Consider the following 24875-nt stretch of genomic DNA (forward strand, 5'->3'; position numbering starts at 1 on the left):
GTGAGAGTACTCTTTTCTCACCACCATTCATCTACTAGGAATAATGTCTCAGCCCCTGCTCAGAAGTCTTCTGCAGCTCCCTTGCCTATAAAACCAAGTCCAAATTTATCACTCTCACAGTTAAGGTCAGCCTCATAATAACTTTATTTATCTTCTAAGTTACAAATCCCTTTTTCTATTTATGAAAGTCCTACCCACTCTTTAAGACATCTCAAATAATAAGAGCTAACATTTGTTAAACTGTGGTTATGGTTACGTCTCAGCACTGTTCTAATAGTTATAGAGATAATTCCACTGATTGCTCCTAAGAGGTCTATGAGATCCCTCTCTCCCTGCCTCGCCTTCTCACTCTCTCCCCCTCTCTTTTTCTCCCTCTCCCTCCCTCTTCTCTTTCTTCCTCTCTCTCTCTTATTCCCACTTCTTCAACTAGACTTCCTGACGCCCAATACCTTTTTGTGGTGACCTAATTCATATCCATTTGGTGATGTGATCATTGGCTTCAGAGGGGTTCAGTCTACCAGACTGAATGGGGCAGGGTGCTGAAGGAGAGCGATAGCGCCATCCTTCAAATGAGTTATCCTTTCCAGGTGTACAGGGTTTAACGGCCTTCTAGAATCTGCATTCCCAGATTTCCAAGTCCCAGGCTTGAGTAGACTCAATTCTAGGTGTCACCTGTCATGTGTGACATGCCAAAGAGATACAATAATAACAACAGTTAATATTAAAGGAGCACCTACTATGTGTCAGCACGGTGACGAGCACTGTACATGCTCCAATCTCATGTCACCCTCACGTCAACACTGTGAGTTCCTTCATTTTACGGATGTGGAGACTGGGGCCCAGAGAGGTTAAGCAATTTGCCCGATGTGTCCCAGGCAGGGCGTGGCAGAGCCAGAATTCCAAACCAAGTCCTCTTGACTCCAAACTCTTTCCTCTTTACCTCTCAGCCGCTCCACACTGCCTCCACAGTTGGCAAGCCTGATTGGATCGCAGTCTGCAAGCAATTAGCGAAAGCAGCTCTCCAGCAAATCTAAGAAACAAGCCAATATGTAAAAGGGGAGGGGAAAGCCATCTTAGAAGAGAGAGCTCTTTTCCTCCCCAGCTGGTTGAGGGGGAGCAGTTTGCCACAGGCTGCTGAGGGCAAGGAAGGGGCGGAATGTTCACTGAATGTTCATTTTCCCAATTGTTTTTCTATGACATTGAGCTCACACTCCAGGGAAAATGCAGGGCCTGAATTGAAATGCCGTCCAAAGCCATTCAGCCAGGGCTTTAAAAGAAGCTTTTGTTGGTGAAAATCCCTTTACTGTCCTGACTCTCCCTGGGCTTAAGGTTGCTTGATAAAATACAGGATAATCGGTTCAATTTGAATTTCAGATAAACAACAAATATTGTTTTATTATAAGTATGTCCCATGCAATATTTGGGACATACTTATGCTAAAACATTGTTCATTGTTTATCTGAAATTCAAACTGACCTGGGTGTCCTGTATTTATCTTGGTAAATCTGCCACCCCTGCCTGAACTTCAGGGAGAAGCCTGTTCCCTGCTGCCCTGATGGCCGACCAGAGTCCGACAGGTTATGTCAGAATCTAAGGACGCATTCTGGAAGCTGCATGCTTATGCTTATTCTATGTTGTCCCTTTAAGGAAACTTAAAAAAATTGATGTAGGCTTTGTATATAATAATGACAATCAATAAGACTAATAATCCTTTCAGGATCTGGGAAATGCCTGGAGGGTTTGGGGAAATCAACTTTCCACTCAAGTTCTTGGAAGCTTCTCAGTGTAATTTGTATTTAATAAAGAGCAGCAACATCGCTGCCACAGCATCTTGGGAGAGCATCCCACAGAGGAAGTGGGAGAAGGCCCTCACTTCACTGGAGCGGAGGCCTCTTCCTCGGTATTAGGGATGAATTCCAAGCTCAGCAAGACCAAGCGACAATGGAGGACCGGGTACAGGAGAGGGAAATGGGAGGATGGAGAAGGAAAAGGGGGCGGGAGAGGGAAGAGGCTTCGGTGCAAATTCAACATCGGTTTCTCTCTTGCGATGCTCCCTGCTTCCCTCTTAGTGATAAATCTGAGAGCACATTCTTGGCATTGAGACTCTCCTACTTGGACCCTTCTCTTTTCTTGGTTCCTGGCACAGTGAACTTGGCCATTTGCTGCAGTGCTGGACCATTCCAGGGAGTGCCCCTTCTAACCGGCAGCAGCCCAGCTGTCAGAGCAGCCTCTTCAAAAGGGAAGACACCCTGGGAGGGAGAGTGTTTGCCAAGCAACTAAGTGGCCATGTTTCCAGGTGTTTAGTGTATGTATGTGGGTGTGCGCAGCAGCGAATACAAGAAGCCATTGTGTTCTGCACGCTGAAGCTGGCCAAGAGCCTGGTAGCCAGGGTGGGTCACAATTCACTGCAGCTCAACACATTTTTATTGAGCTTCTAAGTCCAATGCCCTGTGCTCAGCCTGTAGAAAATGTAAAGATAAGACTGATCCCAGCTTTCAAGGGACTCAAAATCTAATTGGGGATCAGGCAAAGAGACAGTAACATGACATGCAGAGCAGGGAAAGTATCCTCAGAGGGGTAAAAGCCAAAGTTTTTAAGATGTTCGGGAGAGTGAAAACATTTGCGTGGAAGAGAGATCAGGAAAGATGCAATGGAGGAGGTGGCATTCAAAACGAGCCTGCTGGATGGGTGAGATTTCATTAAGTCGGGCATGGAGAAGATATATTTGAAAACTGGTGTTTTATTGTATTTCATATGGAAATAAATTCATTCTTAACAGATCTAAAATGAATTCCACTAACAGTAAGCACGGTCATACCAGGGGTAGTATTAAAAGCAGACTGGCTTGACCAATTTTATTATCATGTTTTCTCCTCTTGGAGTAGCCTTGGTGGTATCAGTAACTGGCATGGTTGGCTAGAACAAAACACCGAGCCCACGCGCCACACGTGGTGCTGTGTGGTTTGTATACCGTATCTCAGTACGACGAATGAATGGCAGCCTCCTGAATAATGTTATCATCTCAACTGCAAGATTAAGAATATGGTCAAGGGCTTCCCTGGTGACGCAGTGGTTGAGAGTCTGCCTGCCGATGCAGGGGACACGGGTTCGTGCCCCGGTCCGGGAGGATCCCACATGCCGCGGAGCGGCTGGACCCGTGAGCCATGGCCGCTGAGCCTGCGCATCCGGAGCCTGTGCTTCGCAACGGGAGAGCCCACAACAGTGAGAGGCCCGCGTACTGCAAAAAAAAACCCAAAAGGAATATGGTCAAGATGGACCTAAAGATGATCATACTAAGTGAAGTAAGTCAGAAAGAGAAAGACAAATATCGTATGATATCAGTTATATGTGGAACCTAAAATATGATACAAATGAACTTATTTACAAAGCAGAAACTGACTCACAGACATAGAAAACAAACTTATGGTTATTAAAGGGGAAAAGGAGGAAAAGGGAGTGGGGGAGGGATAAATTAGGACTTTGGGATTAGCAGATACACACTACTATATACAAAATAGATAAACAAGCTCTTACTGTATAGCACAGGGAACTATATTCAATATCCTGTAATAAACCATAATGAAAAAGACTATATATATATATATATATATATATATATATATATATATCTGAATCACTTGCTGTACACCAGAAACTAAGATAACATTGTAAATCAACTATACTTCAATTTTAAAAAAAGAATATGATCAAGTCAATTTATACAAATCCACCCCATCCACCCATCCACTCAGATTCAGGTCTTCTTCCATTGACATTAAAAAGCAATTTCTCTATTATTTTTCTTCCTTCAAGTTTTTTTCATTGAGATACAATTTTTGGCAATGTGTAGATTCAGTAAAAATGACCAATATGGGTTAATAGATAGCTAATTTCTCTATTTTTAAATTTATATTGTAAAAGTATTGCACAGGTGGAATCCTATTTGTAATGCATTTCACTAAAACACAGGTTTTGGTTTTGGGAGTTATGTGCCCTTTTGAGCTCTTGTTATCACTGTGGGCTGCTGTATGTATAAATATAGCACATTTATATTAATTAAGAAATCAGGTATAGTAAGTTTTTGGTAGTTCTTGATCAATATTTGTCCACCTCTTTAGAGTTTTTTGAACTTTCAGTAGAGTAGGTGACGATTGCTACTGAACACATATATTATACTTTAATACCTTAATAAGATATAGGAAGGTTTCTAATATATTTTAAGGAAACTGTGGTATAACATTGTTTGAAAGTGGCTGGGTTTTGCTTAATTGTGGCATAAAGTTCTAGAAAAGAAAGGCCCTGGCTCCTTTAAGAAAGAGGTGGAGAGTTTTGGCAGCCTGTAAAAGCTGTTGGCACAGTCCTTGGAGCAGAAGCCACTTTCCAAGTCAATGAAGTCTTGATAGAGGAAGGAGAAGTAGAGCTCTGAGCTGGCTTTATGGGGGCCTAAGTAACCATTTCCCGATTTAGAAAAAAAAAATTTCCCAGGGAAACAATATCGTGTAGGCCTCGATGGTTTAGCTTTCTTTATAGCTAATCATCTTCAAGGGATCAAAGGAGTTTTTCATTTTTTTTTAACTTACCAGCAAAAGGAAAGGATCCCCTTGAAAGTAGCCCTCCAGATACATTGATGAGGGTGGGTACCAAGGTAGATGGTTGCCTTCTCGCAGGAGGGGTCAGCACAGAGGCTAGTCAGAGAGACAGTGGTACAAATCAGGCTCTGCGAAGATCTCAGGCAAGTGACTTGTTCCCTTCACATTTGAATTTCCCCATCCAGTAAACTGGCCTCCTGCTGCTACTTCATAGGGCTGATAGGAGAATGTATTTTCTCGACAAATAGGTATTGGGCACGTCTCGTGTATCAGCCTTCCTCAAATAAAAGAGACAGCTCCTGCCTCCATGGAGTGATTAAATGAGACGATGCCTTCAGAGTCCACCGAAAGGAGCCAGTACCTGCTGTGGGGAGGCTATTGTCCCAATGATAAGACGTGCAAGTGAATGTAAAGACCTATTTCCCAGACTTCTATTGGAAGAATATCCCGATCTGAAGCACTGATAAGAAGAGTGATACTTAGAAGTTCTAGAGTTTAGGTAGACTCCCAGAATGAGCTTTCCTTAGGCCTGGAAGTACGATGGCATTGGGCAAAGTGGGGGAAAGATCCCCAAATTATACTTCTAGGGTTGGAATTTCTTTTTCCTTTCAACTTTCTTATATTGACATACTTGTTATGTGTACAAGTTATTAGCTAATAAGTGGTTAAATCACGTATGTGGATATTTTAACAGAGTTTCTTCCTTCCTTCCTTCCTTCCTTTTTCCTCACTTGCTCTCTCTCTCTTTCCCTTCCCCCTCCCTTCCTTTCTTTCTTAATACAAAAAGCATCAAGACTAGATCTTGTACTCTAAAAAAACCTGATTAGCTCATCTACCGAGCATCTCTCATAACTAAGGCTCCTCAGAAATGGCTGTCATGGGCCTACTAGAAATTAATCAACATCTCTGTCAACAGAAAACGTCACTGCAGTGTTGCAATATTTGTATACTTGCTGTCTTATTTTACTGCATAAAACACATTATTCCCTCTTAAATACTGGTGTCTAAACCTAACCTGAGACCACAGAAAAGGTCTTCTAAAAAATATTTCTTCTAAGTACGGTCTATAAAAAAGTAGCAGAGAATGACGCTTTTTGTGTACAGCAACTTCAGCTGCCATATGGTACAGACCAGACTGTATTTTTAATATCTATTAATGAACAAATCGATCTGTCAACAAACAGTTGTTGAGTATGTACTTTGTGCAGAAACTCATGTTGGATCCTGAGGGGGTTACCTCCAAAATTTACGTAAATGAAAAATAAGACAGAATTTTCCCTTTGGGGACCATGAAGTTGGGAAGATACCAAAAAGTTAATTAACAACTCAAAGCCAAGTGATAGTTGTCCCCTCCAAAAATGACAAAGCAGAGAGTATTGAGGAGGCTTTGTCAGGGAAGTTGTTCTTCAAACACAGGTAGGGTTTAGGCAATTCATTTTCTAAAACTTGTATAATGACAAGCCAGGGACAAATGTCTTCCTAGCAACCTCAGCTGCCATGTGGTACAAAACAGACTGTATTTCTCATATTTATCAGCTAACAAATTCCTCAGTCAACAAGCATTCCTTGAGTATCTGCTTTGTACAAGAACCAATGCTGGATCTTTTAAACTTGTTTTTTAATTTTGGAACTTAATGAATTTCAGAACATATGTGTTGAATATTTGGAGGACAGATTTTTTCAACCTCTGTAATGTTCTGGGAGAAGTTGAGTTCAGCTTCCAAGAGCCAGCCTCCTCCCCCACTTCCCAGAGCCTCTGAGGCGATGCATTCAGCATCCCCCAGAGCACAGATCACTTGAAAGCCCAAAGTGTAAGAATGATGACATGCTGCTGAGCCCTTCTCCACTCACAAGCACTTTGCGTCTGAGTGAAAGGGAAGTTGAGGCTAGGAGACGGATGAATCTTGAGGGGCTACTTCCTTAAACTTCAAAGCAAGCAAAGTTCCAGGCATCAGACAATGGAATTACTTCAGTTGAGAAGGAACTCAATGCACAATAACCTGGTAACTCCCCAAGTGAAAATACGGACTTGCTCCTTGTTCGTTCCCAGGTCCACGGATCCAAGCCATGAACGAAGAGTGCTTGGCTCATTAAGAAGGACAGATTTGCGGGTGTGCTGTGGAGCCGCCCAGGTTTTCTGAGGCTGGGAGTGGGTTACACAGAGTGCCACAGAGTGAGAAAGGACGATGTTTGGAAATAGTTTTCTGCTTCCAGTGCTGAGATTGCAAGCGTTTTCTTAGCCCTGTGGAATTCCTCTAACAGCCTGGGGATTTCTAGGTTTCTAAGAAGCTTGAGGTGGTTGTTAACCTAATACACAGTCGAAGGGAGCCAAGACAGCCTCCCTAGGCCAGCCGTGTGGTAGGATGTCTTCGTAAAAGGCTCTTTAAAATCAGGGGTGTAAGGGAATCCTTCTTTCCTGAACTAGGGCCTCTGAAACTGGCTCAGTGGTTCTTATCCTCATCTTCCTGCTTGCTTTGCTGAAGCACAGTGTAAGCAAATAAATAACAACCAATTGCTTAATGATTTTCATAAGGGTCCGTGTTTTCAAGGCAAGGGGCTCTCCTGAAATGTTTGATCTACTCCATATGACTCTGTTTTCCAAATGGCCGGCACATGTCGAGGCCTGCTGTCCTCTGGGTTACAGGAAGACGGCTTTGATGGGTTAACCACAGAGTAACTGAACTCTTTTTCAAGTCCCTTTCAAAAGTTCCTTTGTCCTGCTGTGGATCCTGCCACTTGGATGGTTTCAGCAGGAGATTGCTCCTGGCAAAGGGTTCTAGTACATTCTCCCTCTGATCTGGGTTTGGTCCTTAGGTAATACAATCTGTGATCTGGTGTCCCAAAGGTTTAAGCACCAGGCAGTTATGAAATAATTACCAAACTCTAGCTGGGTCACTCATACTTTTCTGGCACTTTCCACCCAACTCCACACCTGAATGAATTTCCTTAAAGCCCAGTGAAGTCATCGTCATTCTCGTAGGGAAACCCTGATCTTACTCTTAACAAAACTCGTTGGCAGCTGCCTGATGCTGCCTTCTGTAGGTTGTGACTGCTTTCAAGGTGGCCCTCCATGCTCTATAGTCTTGTCCACTGGGTCCACTGCATCCAGCCTGGGAAAAGAATGAACAGTGGGATGTTTAACCAATGATTTTCCTGACACTTTGCATATACATAGGAAAGTGGTGATTTAGTTTGGTTTATTTCTATAGATTTTGATATGATTCAAATCACAGCATACTGACTGGGACATACATAGATATTAACAAGTTGGGAGGGAAAATTGAAGAAATGAAGAGGGAAGAAAAAGGCAATTCTTGTAGCTGCCGGCATATGGACACAGTGCTTCAGGCACGTGGGAATCCTTGAGGACCAAAGTATTACATTCTGTGATTTTCTATACAAATTAAATCTGTTGTGAACAAAGCTTAACTTTTAATTCAAAAATGTAATAATTATTTATAAAAACATAACGGAATATATGATAGAGCAGGATTTAAGAAAAATGAAAATATCTTTCCCTCTTTGCTCTGTTTTCAATGTTAAAAATATTTGTATCACTAATATTACCATTATTAGGTACTTCTTAACCCTAGATTAATTATATACTTCCAAGGTAGACTTTATTTTTTCTTGCCTGCTGTGATGCTGGGTACCCCACAGCCTCAGCTTCTTACTCATTCATACAGTCTGTAAACGGCTGGTAGCTTTGGCCTGATTCAGTAAGTGTTTATCAAGTGGCGACTTTGCCAGGCCCAGCTCTAACGTGGGCTTCAAAAGCAGGTAATGCTTTTCTCTCTCTCTCTGTCCTGCTATTAATTGAAATCCAGTGATGGCAAAAGCTCTTTTTCAGGCTGCTGAGTAGTTCTCTTAGTTATTTTACCCTCATGCAAGAGGACTTGCTAATTTCAGACAAATCTTCAAACTGCATTTTCAATTTTGAGTAATTGAATTACCATCCACACAGCCACCTAGTGCAGAAAGCCAGGAGTCATAATGAACGCCTGTCTCCTCATTACGACCCTCCTCCCACGCCCAGTCAGTCAGCAGCTTCTATCGGTCTTCCTCCTAACTATGGCTGAAATCTGCTCTCCCCTCTGCCTCTACCATCAGGACTTTCCTCCAGCCTCTGAAGGCTGTGTCTCATACCTGGATTTGTCATGATGACCTCATAATTGTTCTCTTTGCCTCCATTCTCTTTCCTCTTCTCATCCACTCATTTCCTTTTTTGTACAAAGCTTAGATTTTCTTACCTGAATTAAAATTTATTAACGAATAAGTCATGGAGCTATGATTCATACCAGTTGGCAAAGATTTTTTTAAAAATTATGAACAGGTGTCGAATTTCCCTGAATGTTTCCCATTATGAATTGTAATATGTCAATGTGATAAATTATAAGATTGATTTTCTAATGTTAAACAATTCTTGCATGCCATGTAAAATATACTTTATATGACATTTATATATACACACTTATTTCGGATTTCTTGCTTACATTTATTCAGTATTTCTGCTTCTTTGTCCATATGTGAGATTGATTCTTATTTTGTCCTTCTCTGGCTTTGACATCAGGATTATAATGACTTTATAAAACATGTTGGCAAGTTTTCTCTCATTTTCTATTCCCTAGAATGGTTATTTGTGAGGGGTTATTATTTCTTCCTTGAAGTTTTGGGAAAAAATTGTCCACGTACTCCTCTGGAGCTAGTAGTCTTTGTGGTGTACTTTTGACTGTGGAGTTAATTTTTTCCCCTTACTGGTTATGGGTTTATTCAGTGTCAATTTCTTCTCAAGTTTATTTCCATAATTTATGCTGTCTAAAAATTGTATGGTGTATCTAAGGTTTCAAATATATTGCTCTGAAGTTGTTCACGTGATTCCCTTATGATTTTTAAATATTTACTTTTTTCTGCTTCAATGTCCCTGTTCATATCTAGTACTGTTTAGTTCTGCCTCTTAAAAAAAAACCAATCATGCAGGAGTTTGTCTATTTAATTACTTTTTTGAAACAACTGGCTTTTCATTTTGTTGATCAGATGACCAACCATTCATTCTTGACAGCACCGCAAGAGTAACTTTTTGGAAACTCAAATCCGCTTTTGAAAACCCATCAGTGGCTCACCACACCACATTCTAGACCCAGCCTCCTAACTACTTCGCCAGTTCATCTCTCCACACTTAGCCTGTCTGCTCTCTCCTCCAGCAATATCAGATTCCTTCTGGGCCCCAAAATGTCAGCTCATTTCATGCTCTGTGCCTTTGTACAGAGTTTTCTTTTTCCCTCCATTATGCACTTAGTCAAAGTCTTTAAATTCCAGCTCAAGTTTTCCTCCTTTGTGACGCTTTTCCTCACCTTTTCCTTCTCTCTCTAGGTAATTGCGTCCCCTCTACCCTATTTCTGTGCCTTGTACCTGTTCCTATTTTTCATCTCTCATACTGTTTTGTTAATGTGTCTGCTTCCACTTCTGGACCGTGAGATCCCTGAGGGCAGGTGCAATCCATTTTTCATCTTTATTATTACTAGCACTTTTTTTTTGGAATATTTGAATTCTATTTTTTAAATTTTTTTATACAGCGGGTTCTAATTAGTTACCTGTTTTATACATATTAGTGTATATATGTCAATCCCAATCTCCCAGTTCATCACACCCCTCCTCCCCCGCTTGGTGTCCATACATTTGTTCTCTACATCTGTGTGTTACTAGCACTTTTAACTTGCTTTTCCTATCCCCATATCTTTCCTTTTTTCAAAAAGAAAGAGAAAAATGTAGAGAAAAGATGATATTATGTCTTTTTCCTCTACTTTAAGAGAGGTTGGCATCCACATCCTCCAACTTAGATGCTAACTAAATTAATTTCCCTCTTCCTGCTTTGTCAATGTGCACTTAGCACCGAGTCACCTGTGGACTAACATCTTTAACCTTCCAACTTTTCAAACCAATATTTTCCTCTTATAAGACCCAAACTATTTTATGTCTGGACATCTCAATGCATTTGAAATATCAGGGTATATATTGTCTTCCTCACAGAGAGTTTATTTACGAACATGTGCACTATTTAATTAAAAGCGACGGATGCTAGTATTTCACGACCAACCCCACTACCTTCATATTTAGGCGAAATATGGCAAGTAGGTAATTCAAAGAAAGCTCTGCTTCAGCTCATAGTTTTTCTCATCTAGGAACTTACACTTTACAGTAGTCGACCCAGATATGAATACACAAAATAAGATGCTATTTTAAAAAGGCAGTTAAGTGGTTCTGAAACACGGAAGTTAGAAACCTAGACTTGAATCCCAGTTCTACCACTTACACATCAAGCAAAGAACTATAATCAGTTTTAGCACCATCAGTAAAATAGTGGCCATGATACCCCCCAGGTACTTGTGAGGGTTAAATCACATAATGTGGGGGAAATGCCTTGCCCAGTGCCAGGAACCCAGCACAGTGATACTCACTACCTTTTAACTGGCATGATAAAAAATCACCAATATACCTACCGTGCCAATGACAATTTCACATTTACAGCATTATTAAGGAGGCATTCAACGTCAGCCTAATTAAAGAAAATCCTACTTTCCTTGAGGGTGTGCTTGCTTTCTGAACTTTTGGGCCTGGAGCAATACCTTTTGCTAACCCATTTTATTTTCATTGTTTTAGTCAAAGGACAATTAATCAGACACTGGGATTTGGGAGTCTTGAGTCCCGTTTTGAGCATGCACAGTCTGGTGACCTTGAACAATGAGTGGGATGATGCTGTTTTGGGAACATTTTTTTGCATTGCGCGGAAGGCAAAGCATTCGTCCTCTCCCTCCTTTCTGCCTGCTCAGCACTAACTTGTCAGGACATCGATGTTTTAATTCACAAGAAAAATCCAATTCATGTAATATCTTTATCCCTCTATGAACTGTGGGGGAAAGGCAAGTAACCAAGCCTAAATGTTCAGCCAGAAGCATTTGCCAATATCCCTTTAAAGTAATAACCTCTCCACAAGGCCAGCAGCCCTTTAACTGACACCTCATCTTGCGGCTGGAAAGAAAACCTTTTCTGCACTCTCTGCTCCACCTAAACTGCTCGGGAACTGCAAGGCACTTCGTTTCTCCAGTCACCCTCGGCAGCTACATGCACCTTACCCGTCCCTTCACTGTCTAAATCACGGGCTGAAGAAAAGTCCCCGTGGGAAGCGTGGATAGCCAGCAGCTGCGTTGGCCTGGCCAACTGAACTTCAGCTTGCTTGTTGGCTCAGCCCCAGGACTGATAAAGCCTTTGCTAAGCTTTAGATTTCCCAGGCTTTTGTGAGCAAAACGAAAGACTGCTTTCGTCTGTCCCGATGGCCTCTGCGTGTTCTTTGGGCCTGTTTAACTCTTGTCTCGGGTAGCAAGAGAGTGAGGGGGACCGGGCCCGCTGTAGGGTCCACAGGCTTCCAGCCTTCTGCAAGTTGTCATTCCAGTGACACACACCAGATCCGAGTAGGACAGAGCTGCCCAGGGGGCCGCCCACCCCTCCTCCCCCTCCTTCCTCAGCCAGGAGGGCAGCCAGATCTCTTGTCAGCCCGATGGCATGACAGGGCTCGGGGTGGAGGGGATGGAGGGGGGCTATTAGGAGACGAGACCCACGCAGCATGAGCCTCGGGTCCAGCCCACACTCCTCCAGGGAGCGTAGCAATAAGCAGAAGGGCGCAGACAAGCCCATCTCTTGGGTTTGTTCAAAATGATTTCCTTCCAGCCATTGTTTTTGGAATGCTTTGCTGCGTTTCTTTAGAGTGGGCAGATGGCAGGATCCTGGAGGTGTAAAACAGCTACAAAAAACAAGATGATTCAAACAGAAGGAATATGTATAAACCCTGCTGGATCATCCTGATATTAATCAGGAGAATTGGCTTTTTTTTTTTTTTTTTTGGTTTCTTTTCCAGGATGTTTAAAGTTTTCACCGCCCCCTGCCCTTTTGAAAAAGAAGAACACAATGTATAAATAGGCCACTTTTAGGGCTTTGGCTGGGAAAACTGGTGTCGTTTTTTGTACTCAGCTTATTTTGAGGATGAGCCCAGTTGAAAGACTTTAGAATAAGACCACTTGCTTTGAGTCGATGGAGGAAAGCGAAAATGGAACCCCCATAGAGGCAAACTGAAGCTGGGCAGCCAGGGCTGGTGCCGTCCAAAATACAGGAACCGCGCCTGAAAGAGATCATTTCAAGTTGAGCTGTGGTTTACCACAGTGTCCTCGTGATCAGTCGAGTGGTCAGATGTCAGGGGTGACTGAAAATAAGTTCATTTTCCCACAGTGAAAGAAAAAAGAAAAGAAAAAAAAAAGAGCAGCTTTGCGCATACGAAACCAATACTTGCATATTTCAGAGTTTGGCTGGAGCAGGCTTGAAAATGTACCATCATCCTTGTGACTTTTGCGAAGACAGCTGAAGAAAAAACAACAGTTATTTGCTTTTGATTAGCCTAACAGTTTACCCACCCCACTCCCCCCTTTTCTTCCCCTAATGATCACAAGTAGTCTTTCCTGGTGTGGTTGCTCTGTCCCATCGTTCGGAAGATCTTCCGGGAGCGAGGGTTACGCATTTATGTCACGACATTGCCGGTGGGGAGAAGAGAAGGAGTCACAGACTGATCTCAAGTTGAAGGCTTTGGTGATCACGTGCAGCCAGACCTTCCTCCTTCCGTCTCTGGCGCAGCCTGGCTTTAGGGTGGCAGCTGCCGAGGCATCTCTTCCTGCTGGGTGTGTGCAGGAGGACTCTGGGAATCAAAGTGTTAAAGTGTCATCTGCAATGGGAAAGATGGCTTAACCACAAATGCATCCTGTGCTGGCCTAGTTATGTGTTACTGTATGTGTGTGTGTGTGTGTGTGTGTGTACTTTTTTTTTTTTTTTCCATTTCAAAACTCTTCTCTTTCATGAGCTCGTATCCTAAAATGTCTCCTTTCTAATTCAGTAAGAGGGATTCCATCCACAGTTCACCGCTCAAGACAGGGTGCTTTCTCCCATCACATCTGCCAGAGAAGCACTGAAAATCTCAAAGGTGAAAACACAGAACATCAAATCATTGACTGGAAGACCAAAGGCTTGATTTGGAAATCACACACCAGGCAACCGGAAATCCCACTGTCCTGGGGCCTCTTCTTTCTCTTTGTTTTTTCGCTCATAATGCGTGCGTCCTGACCTGATCTCACCGAGCCAGCAGCACCTTGAGCAATTCAGGGGCTGTAAAATCCCCTGCCGACTTTGTTTTGGCTGCAATTGCAACCCACATGTGGGAGAATTAAGCTAAAACATCACAGAGCTAATAGCGTGCCTCTGTGCAGTGGTAGCAGATCAGTAGAAAAAGGTGACATCATGGATATTCCAGAACTTCAGGTCTGCAGTGCGAAGCGGCTTCCCTGCTGTACATCAGAGTCCAAACCTGGATCGGAGACAAAAACAACTCTCTCTTCTCATAAATATCTGCTCTGGAGCTCAAAAAATATTCTAAGTGCAATGGCTCAGAAATTGTCCCTTTCCTTGGAGACCCATCTGATTTTCCGAATCCAGTCACAAACTTTTTAATAGCATGTCGTGAACCTCTCAGCTCATTATTTCTCTTCAAAGGCCTCTGGTTTGCCAGCTTAGAGCCTGTGAAGTGTTTGATGATGTGCTGTACCATAAATAAATGCATAGTACATGCTAAAGTCCATCCTTCACTACTCTGGCTTTCCCACCAGGAATACTGCCATGTAATCAGGGTTGTGTGATTTGCAGCAATTCCTCTGGATTGGTCTTTTTTTTTTTTTTTTTCTTTTAAACACACCCAGTGTGTAATGTAGGTAATAGAACAGATTTACCACGTTTATCTAAATCCCATTTTTTCTCTTCCTATTCCTACCCCTCTTCCCCCACTCCCCTCTCGTGTTTAGGACATTGGAAGTAAAGAGGGTAGGAATATAGACAGGCCCCCTAAACTAGCAATCACAGCTTTAACCATTCCTTACTGCAGGAAACCAACAGATTGGATAATTTACCATGTCTCTAATGCCCAGTGTTCCCTCGGATGTTTTGAAGTTGTGAGCAGACAACCATTTTACATGTGTAACCAGCCATGAAGGTTAGCATACAGAGTGGAGGTTATTGTTGTAATCAAATAAAGCTCACAGAAGCTAATCTGACATGTGTTTTGACTAATTTTTGATTGCATGGTAATTAGGCAAAAATGGTAAGCAATTGACCCAAATAACTGTCATTTGTATTGTTTTGTTGCAAATAATGTGACATTAAAATGGTTTTGGGAAGCGGGGGGGCAGGGACATAGGAACACATGAATCCTACTCTCAGTCAGACTCCTTTTCCTGCAGTCACAGAGGGAAATAGACGGGGAGGGAGCAAGGGTGTGCAAAGGATCTTTTTCTTAATACCTGGGGCTGTGGACACAAAGCCCATCGCATGGCCCAAGGAAGCATCGCCAGAAAAACTGCCTAGGCTCGGGCTCCATGCTCTCCCAGGACTAGGACCCAAACAGTTCAGGTCTTGCTTATTGGCTGTGGACTACATCACCTGGGATCTTGTTAGAAATGTAGAGTCTTGCAACTCCTCACTCCCCACCCCGACCCCTCAACCCTGCCACAGCCGAACGTAGATTATAATAAGACCTTTGCTGATTTCTATGCCCACTCAAGTCTAGGAAACACAGGCCCAGTCAACTTACTCTGTCTTCCTTCCCTAGATCAGTGGTTATCAAAGTGTGGTCCCGGGATCAGCAACGTCATCAACACCTGCAAACTTGTTAGGAATGCACATTCCTAGGCCCCAACACAGACCTACGGAATCAGGAACGGAGGGCAGGGCCAGCATTCTGTGGTTTAAAAGGCCCTTTGTGTGACTCTGAGGCCATTAACGTTTGAGAAGGACTACTCTCGGCCAAGAGTTCTCAAGCTTTCATATGCACTCAGATCACTTAGGGACTTTGAAACCTTCTGATGCTCAGGCTGATTCCAGGATCAGTTGAATCAGGATCTCCAGGGCTGAGCCCCTGGCATTAGCGGTGTTTAAAACCTCCCCGATGTAGAGCCAAGTTTGAGCGCCAGCGCTTCTGAAACTTCGGCGACCTGGTAAAAATACAGCGCTCCAGGCTCTCTCCTAGTGCAGTGATCCTGGGCTTCAGGTGATGAAACGGAAGTCTGAGAATGCTTCACCACTGCTTCTCAAAATGTGGTCCAGAAACTAGCCAGACCGGCACCCAGCCACCTGGTGGGAGCTTGCTGGAAACGTAATTTTCCTGACCCCACTGCAAAGTACTGATTGGAAATCTCCAGGATGACACCTGGATGAAGCCCGCGTGATTCTGGTGCACACTGATGATTGAGACCACCTTCCCTAATGTGCTTGTTTTCCAGGCTGCGCTTATCAGTGCTGGCCTCGTGAAAGAAAGACTGCTGAGAAACAAGAGCAGCTACCCAAGAACAGGTGTATTTATCCTCTTCCTACATGGCTCTTTCTTTAAGAAATGTGGTCCATCCAAGTGTCTTTGATTTTGACCAACGGTGCTCATAAAGAGTGGGGTAAGAAGAGTCATGGACTTCTTCTGAACATTAGAGGCAAAGCCACTTTCCAGTTTTCCAGTATCTCTAAAGAGAAGTCATTTGAGTGTTTCCCATGTCCTCACATCCACAGCCAGGACAAGCTCACACACTGTTATTTAATTAATTTAGTACTCATTGAGATGCTACCAAACATGCTCTGAAGCGGTGGAGTTTGGTATCATGGCAGAGATGGTTTTAAGCACAGAAATAACCCAAATAATCATGTAATTACAATCACGATGAGCACCACAAAGGAGAAATACAGGGAGCCATTAGAGGGCGTAATGCAGGCCCTAACTCACTTTTGAGTGGCCTGTGTAAAGCTGGGACCTGAAGAGTGAGGAATTACCCGAGCAAAGGAGCTGGAAACCAGGCTAGAGGAAAGATGTGTGCAAAGGTCCTGAGCTCGGGAAGAGCTTGATGAGTTCAGGGAGGTGAAGGAAGGTGAATACAGCCGGAGTGAGGAGAGCAAAGGGAGACAGTGGAAGGAGAGATGAGGCTGGAACGGGCCAGGGGCTGGTTGATTCAAGGCCCTGATAAAGACTGGGGATTTAATTCTAAGAAAAGACTGAAATGTACACAGGTGATCAAGCATAGCTATGGTACACCCAACGGAACTACTTGGCCTCCTCTGTGGTAACAGAGAAGGCTCCCCTGATTGAGTGGCATGTGAGTTGAATTTGTTGGATGAGTAGAAGGTAGCCTGGTGACGAAGGGAAAAGTGGGTGCTAAACAGAGGCAACAGCATATACGAAGGCCTCGAGGTAGGAAGAACATGGTGAGTTTGTAGAAATGAATAGCAGAGCTGGACAGGCCTGGCATGGAGTCCCCCGCCTGCCATTTACTGTGTGACCTTGGGCCAACTATCGTCGCTGAACCTCAATCTTCTCATCTGTAAAAGTGGGGCAGTAAGAACACCTACCTCATAGAGTTGTAGTGAGGATTAAGTGAAGTATGTGAAAACAATGGTACATAATAAGTGTACTCGTCAGCGTTCTGTAGAGAAACAGACTCAATAAGATAGATAGATGGATAGATAGATAGATTTATTATAGGAATTGGCTTACGTCGTTATGGAGGCCAGAAAGTCCCACGATCTGCCATCTGAAAGCTGGAGACCCAGGAAAGCTGGCGGAACAATTCAGTCCATGTCCAAAGGCCTGAGAACTGGAGAGGCAATAGTGTGAGTCCCCATCTGAGGCTGAAAGCCCGAAAACCAGGAGGACTGATGTCCAAGGGCCGGAGAAGTTGGATGTCTCAGCTTAAGCGAAGACAGGGGATGTGCCCTTCCTCCACCTTTTTGTTCTGTTCAGACCCTCAACAGACTGGAGGATGCCCATCTGAGGGCAACGAGGGCGCAGTTCTTTCCTTAGTCCTCTGATTCAAATGCTAACCCTTTCCAGAAACACTCTCACAGATACACCCAGAAATACTGTTTCACCAGTTATTTGGGCATCCCTTAGCCCAGTCAAGTTGATCTATAAAGCTAAGCATCACAAGAATTTCTTGGGGTAGGCAGCATCATTGACCCACACAAAGATGTCTGTATCCCAATCCCCAGAGCCTGAGAGTATGTTATGTGACGTGGCAAGAAGGAGAAGTTTCCTAACTGCTGACCTTAAAGTAAGATTACCCTAAGTACCTGGGTGGGCCCGATGTAAATTACAAGGGTCCTTTGAATGTGGGAGAGGGAGGCAGGATTGTCACTGTCAGAGTGATGCGATGTGAGAAGTTTCCACCTGCCCTTGCTGGCTTTGTGGGTGAAGAGGCCACTAGGCAAGGCGTGCAGGCAGCCTCTGGAAGCTGTAAAAGGTAAGACAACAGAGTGTCACCTGCAGCCTCAAGAAAGCAACCTAGTCCTCCTGATACCTTGATGTCAGCCCAGTGACACCCATTTCAGACTTCTGACTTCCAGAACTGTAAGATAAGAAATTTGTGTTTAAAGACAACCTCAGAGCAGTCAGTCCGCTTACACGGTGGCTCAGGGCTCCCAACGAGAGTGTTCCATCTAGCATCAGGCAGAAGCTCCCTTTTGTGTCCTAGCTTCTGAAGTTACACAGCATCACACTCCTCCTACTCTGTTCACTGAAACAGTCACAAGTTTACCCAGATTCAAACAGGGTTGGCGGCGGCGGGTGGGGGGGTGGCAGGGACACATCCCTCAATGAGAGAAAGGTCAAAGAACTTGGGGGCCATGTTTTAAAACCACCCATTCCTGGGTTAGCGATTTACAATAGCAAACTGCTCCATTTTCCTTACTTAGAATGTTTTCTGTTTTCCTGGTTGGACCCTGAACATTCAGTGCAGTTATGTTCTCTACTAAAATTCTGTAAATTCCCCTGATTAAAATTGGTCGCTCCCACCTTTGTGCTACCGTGACTCACCATAACATTTGGAGAAACTGTACTAATCACGTACATGTTTCTCTCCCTCACTAGTCCATGGGCTCCTGGAGGAACTGAGTCTTATTTATCTGAGACTCCTTCATTCTTAGCACACACCTGGAACATAGTAGACAATAATGTTTGTTGAGTGAATTAATGCATATTTTCCTCTAACTCCACTGATCACCAAAATCATTTTGCACTCAACACCTGGAGAAAATTGGTTGGAAGCCTCCACAGAGCTTTGTAAAGATTTTGACCCCTGATACTAAGCAGAGGTCATGAACTCAAGGGCCAGCAGGGCCTGGCATGTGTCTGAGTGAGTCAGGCAGTTATAGAGGAGATCAGGGGTGAGGGGGGCTGTGGCCAGTGTTCTCCTGTCTAAATAGGCTACCCCGTAGACAGCCCTTGTCAATTCATGCTGTCAGTGAGTGAGACTGTGGCTTGGTGTTTCAAGAACTTCTGATTTTGTAGGGGAAGCTAGAATCTTAACTTGTATATAATAATCTCCTGATATTTAAGTCCTATGAAGTAATTCAAAAATTTAAAAACTGCTGTGTGGGCCAACACTCTGCCAGCCAAACCAAATATAACCTCTGGCTGAGACCACACATCTGTGTCCTCTGATTTAAAGTTCCCTGGGAGTGATCCACAGATAACTTCATTAACCCAAACTTTAATGGCTTGAGATCATCATCCTAAAAATACAGTTTGTGAAAGAGGCATGTAAGTTTGTTAACTAGTTAGACTCTGTAACAAAACAGACAGTAATCTCAGAGCTTAAAAGAGCAAACTGCACATTGATTTGCTCCATTCTGCCAACCTTGATTGTTTTAAAAGCTGTAACCTAAAATTCATGATAATTTTATCTGTTGAGGTCGAAATATTTCCTCCATGTTTTGCCTTTGATCAAAATGCTTCCATAGTCAGAGAGAAGGTATAGATTGCTATCTAGAGATTAGATCACCCTTCCATGATTACCCAGGACCAAAAACGTAAATTCCAGGTTATAAAAGGAGAGCACTGGACTGGAAGTCCGGATAACTGCCTTCTAGTACTTGCACTTGCCAGTGCATCATACACAATGCCCAGCATGAGGTAGGCGCTCAGTAATATCTGCATGAATTTATACATGAAAGAATGAGCAGCAGCGGAATTCTGGACAATTCATCTCAACTGGTGTGTCCCTCAGTTTCCTTATGTGTACAATGAGAAATCTGAAACGGTTATTTTTATTTTTATTTTTTGCGGTACGCGGGCCTCTCACTGTTGTGGCCTCTCCCGTTGCGGAGCACAGGCTCCGGATGCACAGGCTCAGCGACCATGGCTCACGGTCCTAGCCGCTCCGCGGCACGTTGGATCTTCCCGGACCGGGGCACGAACCCGTGTCCCCTGCATCGGCAGGCAGACTCTCAACCACTGCGCCACCAGGGAAGCCCTTTCCCTGTTCATCTTGACAGAGATGAGGTTGCTAGTCAACAATCGTCAAATAAAAATCAGCCAGTGAGTTTCTACTCGTAAGCAGCAGCTGGGTCACCTGGCCTGCCCAGTACCTCTTCCTTTACTTCTTTCCTCCACCCCGGACGCTTTCCCACCTCGCCTCTGTTCTCTCTCTGGTCTTGCAGGAGTTATTTATCCTACTCCCCCTGCTCCCTGGCACACAGTAGGTATTCTGCATATTCGATGAATTATTCAGATTGACTTGACCAGTTTGTTCTGGCAGAAAGTTCTCTAAACCGCCTATCAGAAAGTCAGATTTGGTAATAATTCCTGGAAGAAGGAAAGCTTTTGTTTTCATTCCTGAGTGTCCAGCTCCTCACGCCATCCAGCTCTCCACGGAGGTGTATAGGCTTGTTTTACTTTGGCAAACTCAGCTCACCCCTGGGCTTCATGATATGTGGTGGGTCAGAGGCTGTGGCTGGAGGGTCTAGGGCTACAGTTTTGTTTCCCATCTTCCTCTGCCCACATCCTTAATTTCTTTTAGGACTCCTCAGATCTAGTCTTTGCTCTCGGAAACCTTCTCTGACCCTTCAAGATCCTGTTAAGTTTCTGTTGATGCACTAAGTCCTTTGTCCTTAGTCCCACGAGCATTTATCATCTTGTTCTGTCATTGCTTCTGTAGGTATCTTTTTCCCTTAATGGACTGTAGACACCTTGGGGCCGGACTGAGTCTTATTCACCATTTTATACTCAGCTCCTAGTGCACTCCTGGGCACAGAGTAGGTGCTCAATTAATTGATGACCTTTGTGAATGGATGCCTCTTTCATAAATGTGTTACATAGATAACTTTGCAGGTCTACACTCCATAGGACACAGAGGCCTCAGGCTACAGATAAACACTGCTGAAATTGCAGAAGTCGGTGATATTAAGGGTTTCAGTTAAGACAATAGTTGTGGACTTAGGTTACCAGGGGATGAGTGGGGGAGGGATAAATTGGGAGACTGGGATTGACATATACACACTACTATATATAAAATAGATAACTAATAAGTTACTACAGTATAAGTTACTACAGTAACTAATACAGTTACCTACTGTATAGCACAGGGACCTCTACTCAATACACTGTAAAGGCCTATATGGGAAAGGAATCTAAAAAAAGAGTGGATATATGTATATGTATAACTAATTCACTTTGCTGTACACTTGAAACTAACAGCATTATAAATCAATTATACTCCAATAAAAATTAAAAAAAAAAGACAATAGTTGTGGAAACAGAAAGGAAGTGTCTCTAGCTTGATCTTCTAATTTGGGCCTTGAATACTCGCTCCTTAGGGGGCAGTGAATTTCTCTGGAGCTCTGGCCTTATATAGTTTTGCTGAAGATAAAAGCAGAGTTTAAGGAAACATTTGGGCAATGTCTCAGGGCAGCCAACTTGAGCAATTTCAAAAACAATGTTTCTACTCTGCAGCTCGGGCTGTGGATGTGATTTGCCCACTGCATTTCAGAGCCTGGGGCACTGTCCAGGCAGGAGTCTCAGGGGTCTGTCTCTGGGGTAGGAGTGAAGCTCTCACAGTGCTCTCAATGTTGCTTCATGAGTCTTTGGCTTTAACATGACAGTGACCATCTGTCCTGCCCAGTCCTTGGGGGAAATGCTAGGGGCAGCAGCACACTGACATTCAGGCTGAGGAAGCAGGGTGCCAAAGCCGAAATGGAGAGACTTTTCCAGGGTTATCCTCACTGGGTCCAGGGGTGGGACCCGGGGACAGAGTGCCAGATGGGCCCGGAAGCTGCTGGGGTGAGCGTGGACATATTTGTTGCTATAGAAATGTTTCTAGAGGTCTGTAGGGTCTTTAGAAGTTGGCACCAGCCTTGCCCTGAAAACCATGTGGTGCGTTTCACAATGTTTCTGATGCCTTTTTATTTACCAAAGGAGTTTTCTGGTAGCTGCCCTGTCTTGGGCCTGAAATTCACTGATGTCCTGTGAAAATACGATGGAGACTTCAGAATTCTAAGCCAGGCATCTGCCTTTCCAGGAAGAGAGGGTCTGGTCGCAGTATTCATACACCATGAGGAATAAGAAGCTTGTCTCCAGTGCCCTTGGCACGTCCCTGCTCCCTCCCTTCTCTTCCCCAGGCCTGGATCTGTCCCCTGTGGCCTGGCTCTCAAGCCAGTTGTCAACTAATCCTTGCTAAGGTGTTAGGTGGCAACTGGCTCAAGGGTTAGGAGCTTTCCACATTAAACAAAGTTTTGTTACTAAATTAAGGGGCATTAAAAAAATCATCACTGCAACATAAAGACAATTTCTTTACGTTCCCTATAGATCTTTACATTTATAAGTGAATCTAGTTATGCTTATAACATGTATGCAATATTTGTGTTTTTTTTCACACAGAAGGACATTTCATACATTTCTTCACATTTCTAAATGCCCCATTTTCATCATCATAGTAGTTTGAAGGTACCTTTTATAGGCTGTACATCTCATGGTGATTTCTAACCCCCATACCTGACTGCCCTCCCTCTCTGCCAGCATCCCTACCAATAAAGTGGGCCCCAGGTAGAGGAGGCCATCGTATAGCTGTGACCTATGCCTGACCTACGCCTCAGCCCTGCCGTGGCTGAGTGAGCAGGGCTAGAGCCAGATTCAAGGTGAGTCCGTCAGAGTCTTTCCCCAGAAACGTGAAATTAAGGCCAGGAAAAAAGACCTGTGTAGGTCTCTTTTTAGGGACCTGAATCTGCAATATGTCAGCTCAGGAGCTGAGAGGTGGGTTTTTTCCACCAATGACGTGAACCTGAGAAGAGAAGAAGCCGAGAGGAGAATAGAGCAAATGTGCAGACCAGGAAAGAGGTATCCTGAGGCCCAGGTACATTCCCGCCCTTGGTTTCTGTGAGACACACCTGTTATTTTTTTTATTAAGCCAGGTTCATTCTTTTATTTTTTTTTTTAAGAAGATGTTGGGGGTAGGAGTTTATTAATTAATTTATTTATTTTTGCTGAGTTGGGTCTTCGTTTCTGTGCGAGGGCTTTCTCTAGTTGTGGCAAGCAGGGTCTACTCTTCATCGCGGTGTGCGGGCCTCTCACTGTCGCGGCCTCTCTGGTTGCGGAGCACAGGCTCCAGATGCGCAGGCTCAGTAGTTGTGGCTCATGGGCCTAGTTGCTCCGCAGCATGTGGGATCTTTCCAGACCAGGGTTCGAACCCGTGTCCCCTGCATTGGCAGGCAGATTCTCAACCACTGTGCCACCAGGGAAGCCCCAGGTTCATTCTTAATCATTTGCAAATGAAAGAGTCCAAACTAAGTGTAGTAATGATATTATTGACTACATTGAGCATTTGCCATGGGCCAGCTACTCTACTCACACTGGCTCGTTTAATCCCTTCAGCTACCTAATGAGGTAGCTCAGAGATGTTTAGTCATTTTCCCAGGATAGTACACCTTGGTGAATTACGGACCAGGATTTGAACCCTGATCTGTCTGGTGCTACAGTCTTTGGTTTTAACTATTACCTTAAGTGACCTCCTAAGGTAAGTGTGTCATCCTGGAGGTGGGATGAATAGAAGGAAGAACCAAAATGCCCTCAGGAATACATTTCAAACACTCTACTTACAGAAAGAAGACATTTTGAGGCAGAAGCCCCTCCCTGCTCAGCCCCCTCAAACAACTCCATGCAGATGGCGCTCCTCTTCCTGTGTCCTAGCTCCTGGCTGTCCTCGCCTGGACTTTGGTACCTTTGAGAGGGCTACCCTCTCTCCAACAGCAAGAGAAACTTGTGTTGAGTCAGTCCCCTGCATACAGGTGCTATCCATGTGTGGATTACCTAGGGTACATTTGCAAGGGTTCTCCTCATGCCATCAACCCCACACCAGAACCACCTTTCCTTGCCTCTGGGTGGTATATTCTTAAGCTGTTCAAACTAGTGCCCATCCCTCGTGCATTTATTCACTATCTACAAAATATCAGTTGGCCCCAGTCTCTGGGCCTGTCCTAATATTGGGAGTACAAACAGGACAGATTAAACGCTATCTCTGCTTCCTTAGAGATCACAATGGCATCTGAAGACACTGCCTAACAAAATCACACATTCATACCAGATGTGAGGCACCCACAGGCTGTCTTGAGAGCTCAGTGAAGGGAGTAACTCTGTCTGAGGAACTAGGGAAGGCTTAATGGAGAAATGGACTTTGGAGGCCGTGAGCTTTTGTACTAACCTAAGCAAAGCAAATTCACAAGTTGTGGTCCACTGTGATCAGTCATCTGTTGGGAACCCATAGTGAGTTGCAAGGCTGTGTCTCCCCTTGTCTCCCTTCAAGGGCACCATGATCTCAGGAAATGACAGGATGGGTTTCAAAGCCCCATAATGCACTAAGGATTTCTAGCCAATCATCCAGGAGTATTGCCTCAGCAAAGAGAGAGTGTTTGAGTGAAGCCCTGGCTTCATAGTTCTCCTGAACAGTAGTACATCTCTTCAGAAACATCCATCCGATGGAGGGCGAGGATGGTCCTCCCATGCTTGACATCTTCAACGATGGCAACTAGGAATCATGACTGTGTGCAGAATTTCTCTTCCTCCAGGTTGGGTACAGAGGAGCAAAGTTATAGCTGCACCAGAAAGGGCAGAAAATAAGAGTGTCAGGAAATTCAGACAAAACGAGCCCGTTGAGACTTTTTTTTCTTTTAATTCTAGGCAAATGACTGGATCAGAATACAGTCAGTGTTCCAGTGTAAAGACTCTCCCTTCTGGCTATTGATCTTGCAGTAATTCCGAAAGCTCTTTGCAGGGAAATGGTCACTCTTTCCCTTTACATAACGTTCATAAATGTGCAGGCAAATTAAATGTGTCATAGATGAAATTACCAACCAGAGTACCACCCAGCTGTCTCATGTGAGCTTGGTTTATGTATCCAG

The 24875-nt window shown here is 44.0% G+C and overlaps 1 protein-coding gene and 1 long non-coding RNA gene across 2 annotated transcripts in view; one reads left to right on the forward strand and one right to left on the reverse strand.

The window, feature by feature from the left end:
- Positions 1-24875, forward strand: part of LOC101290327 (gastric triacylglycerol lipase) — a 482017-nt gene that overhangs the window by 134818 nt on the left and 322324 nt on the right. The gene's annotated exons all lie outside the window — the stretch shown is intronic.
- Positions 4587-11442, reverse strand: LOC117196429 (uncharacterized). Its single transcript, XR_007471149.1, has 3 exons — positions 8543-11442; positions 6590-7699; positions 4587-4685 (listed from the first exon to the last, which is right to left on the reverse strand). It is a non-coding gene; the product is annotated as an uncharacterized LOC117196429 (long non-coding RNA).

Source organism: Orcinus orca, chromosome 14 (assembly GCF_937001465.1).
Source record: "Orcinus orca chromosome 14, mOrcOrc1.1, whole genome shotgun sequence".
Lineage (NCBI taxonomy): Eukaryota > Metazoa > Chordata > Mammalia > Artiodactyla > Delphinidae > Orcinus > Orcinus orca.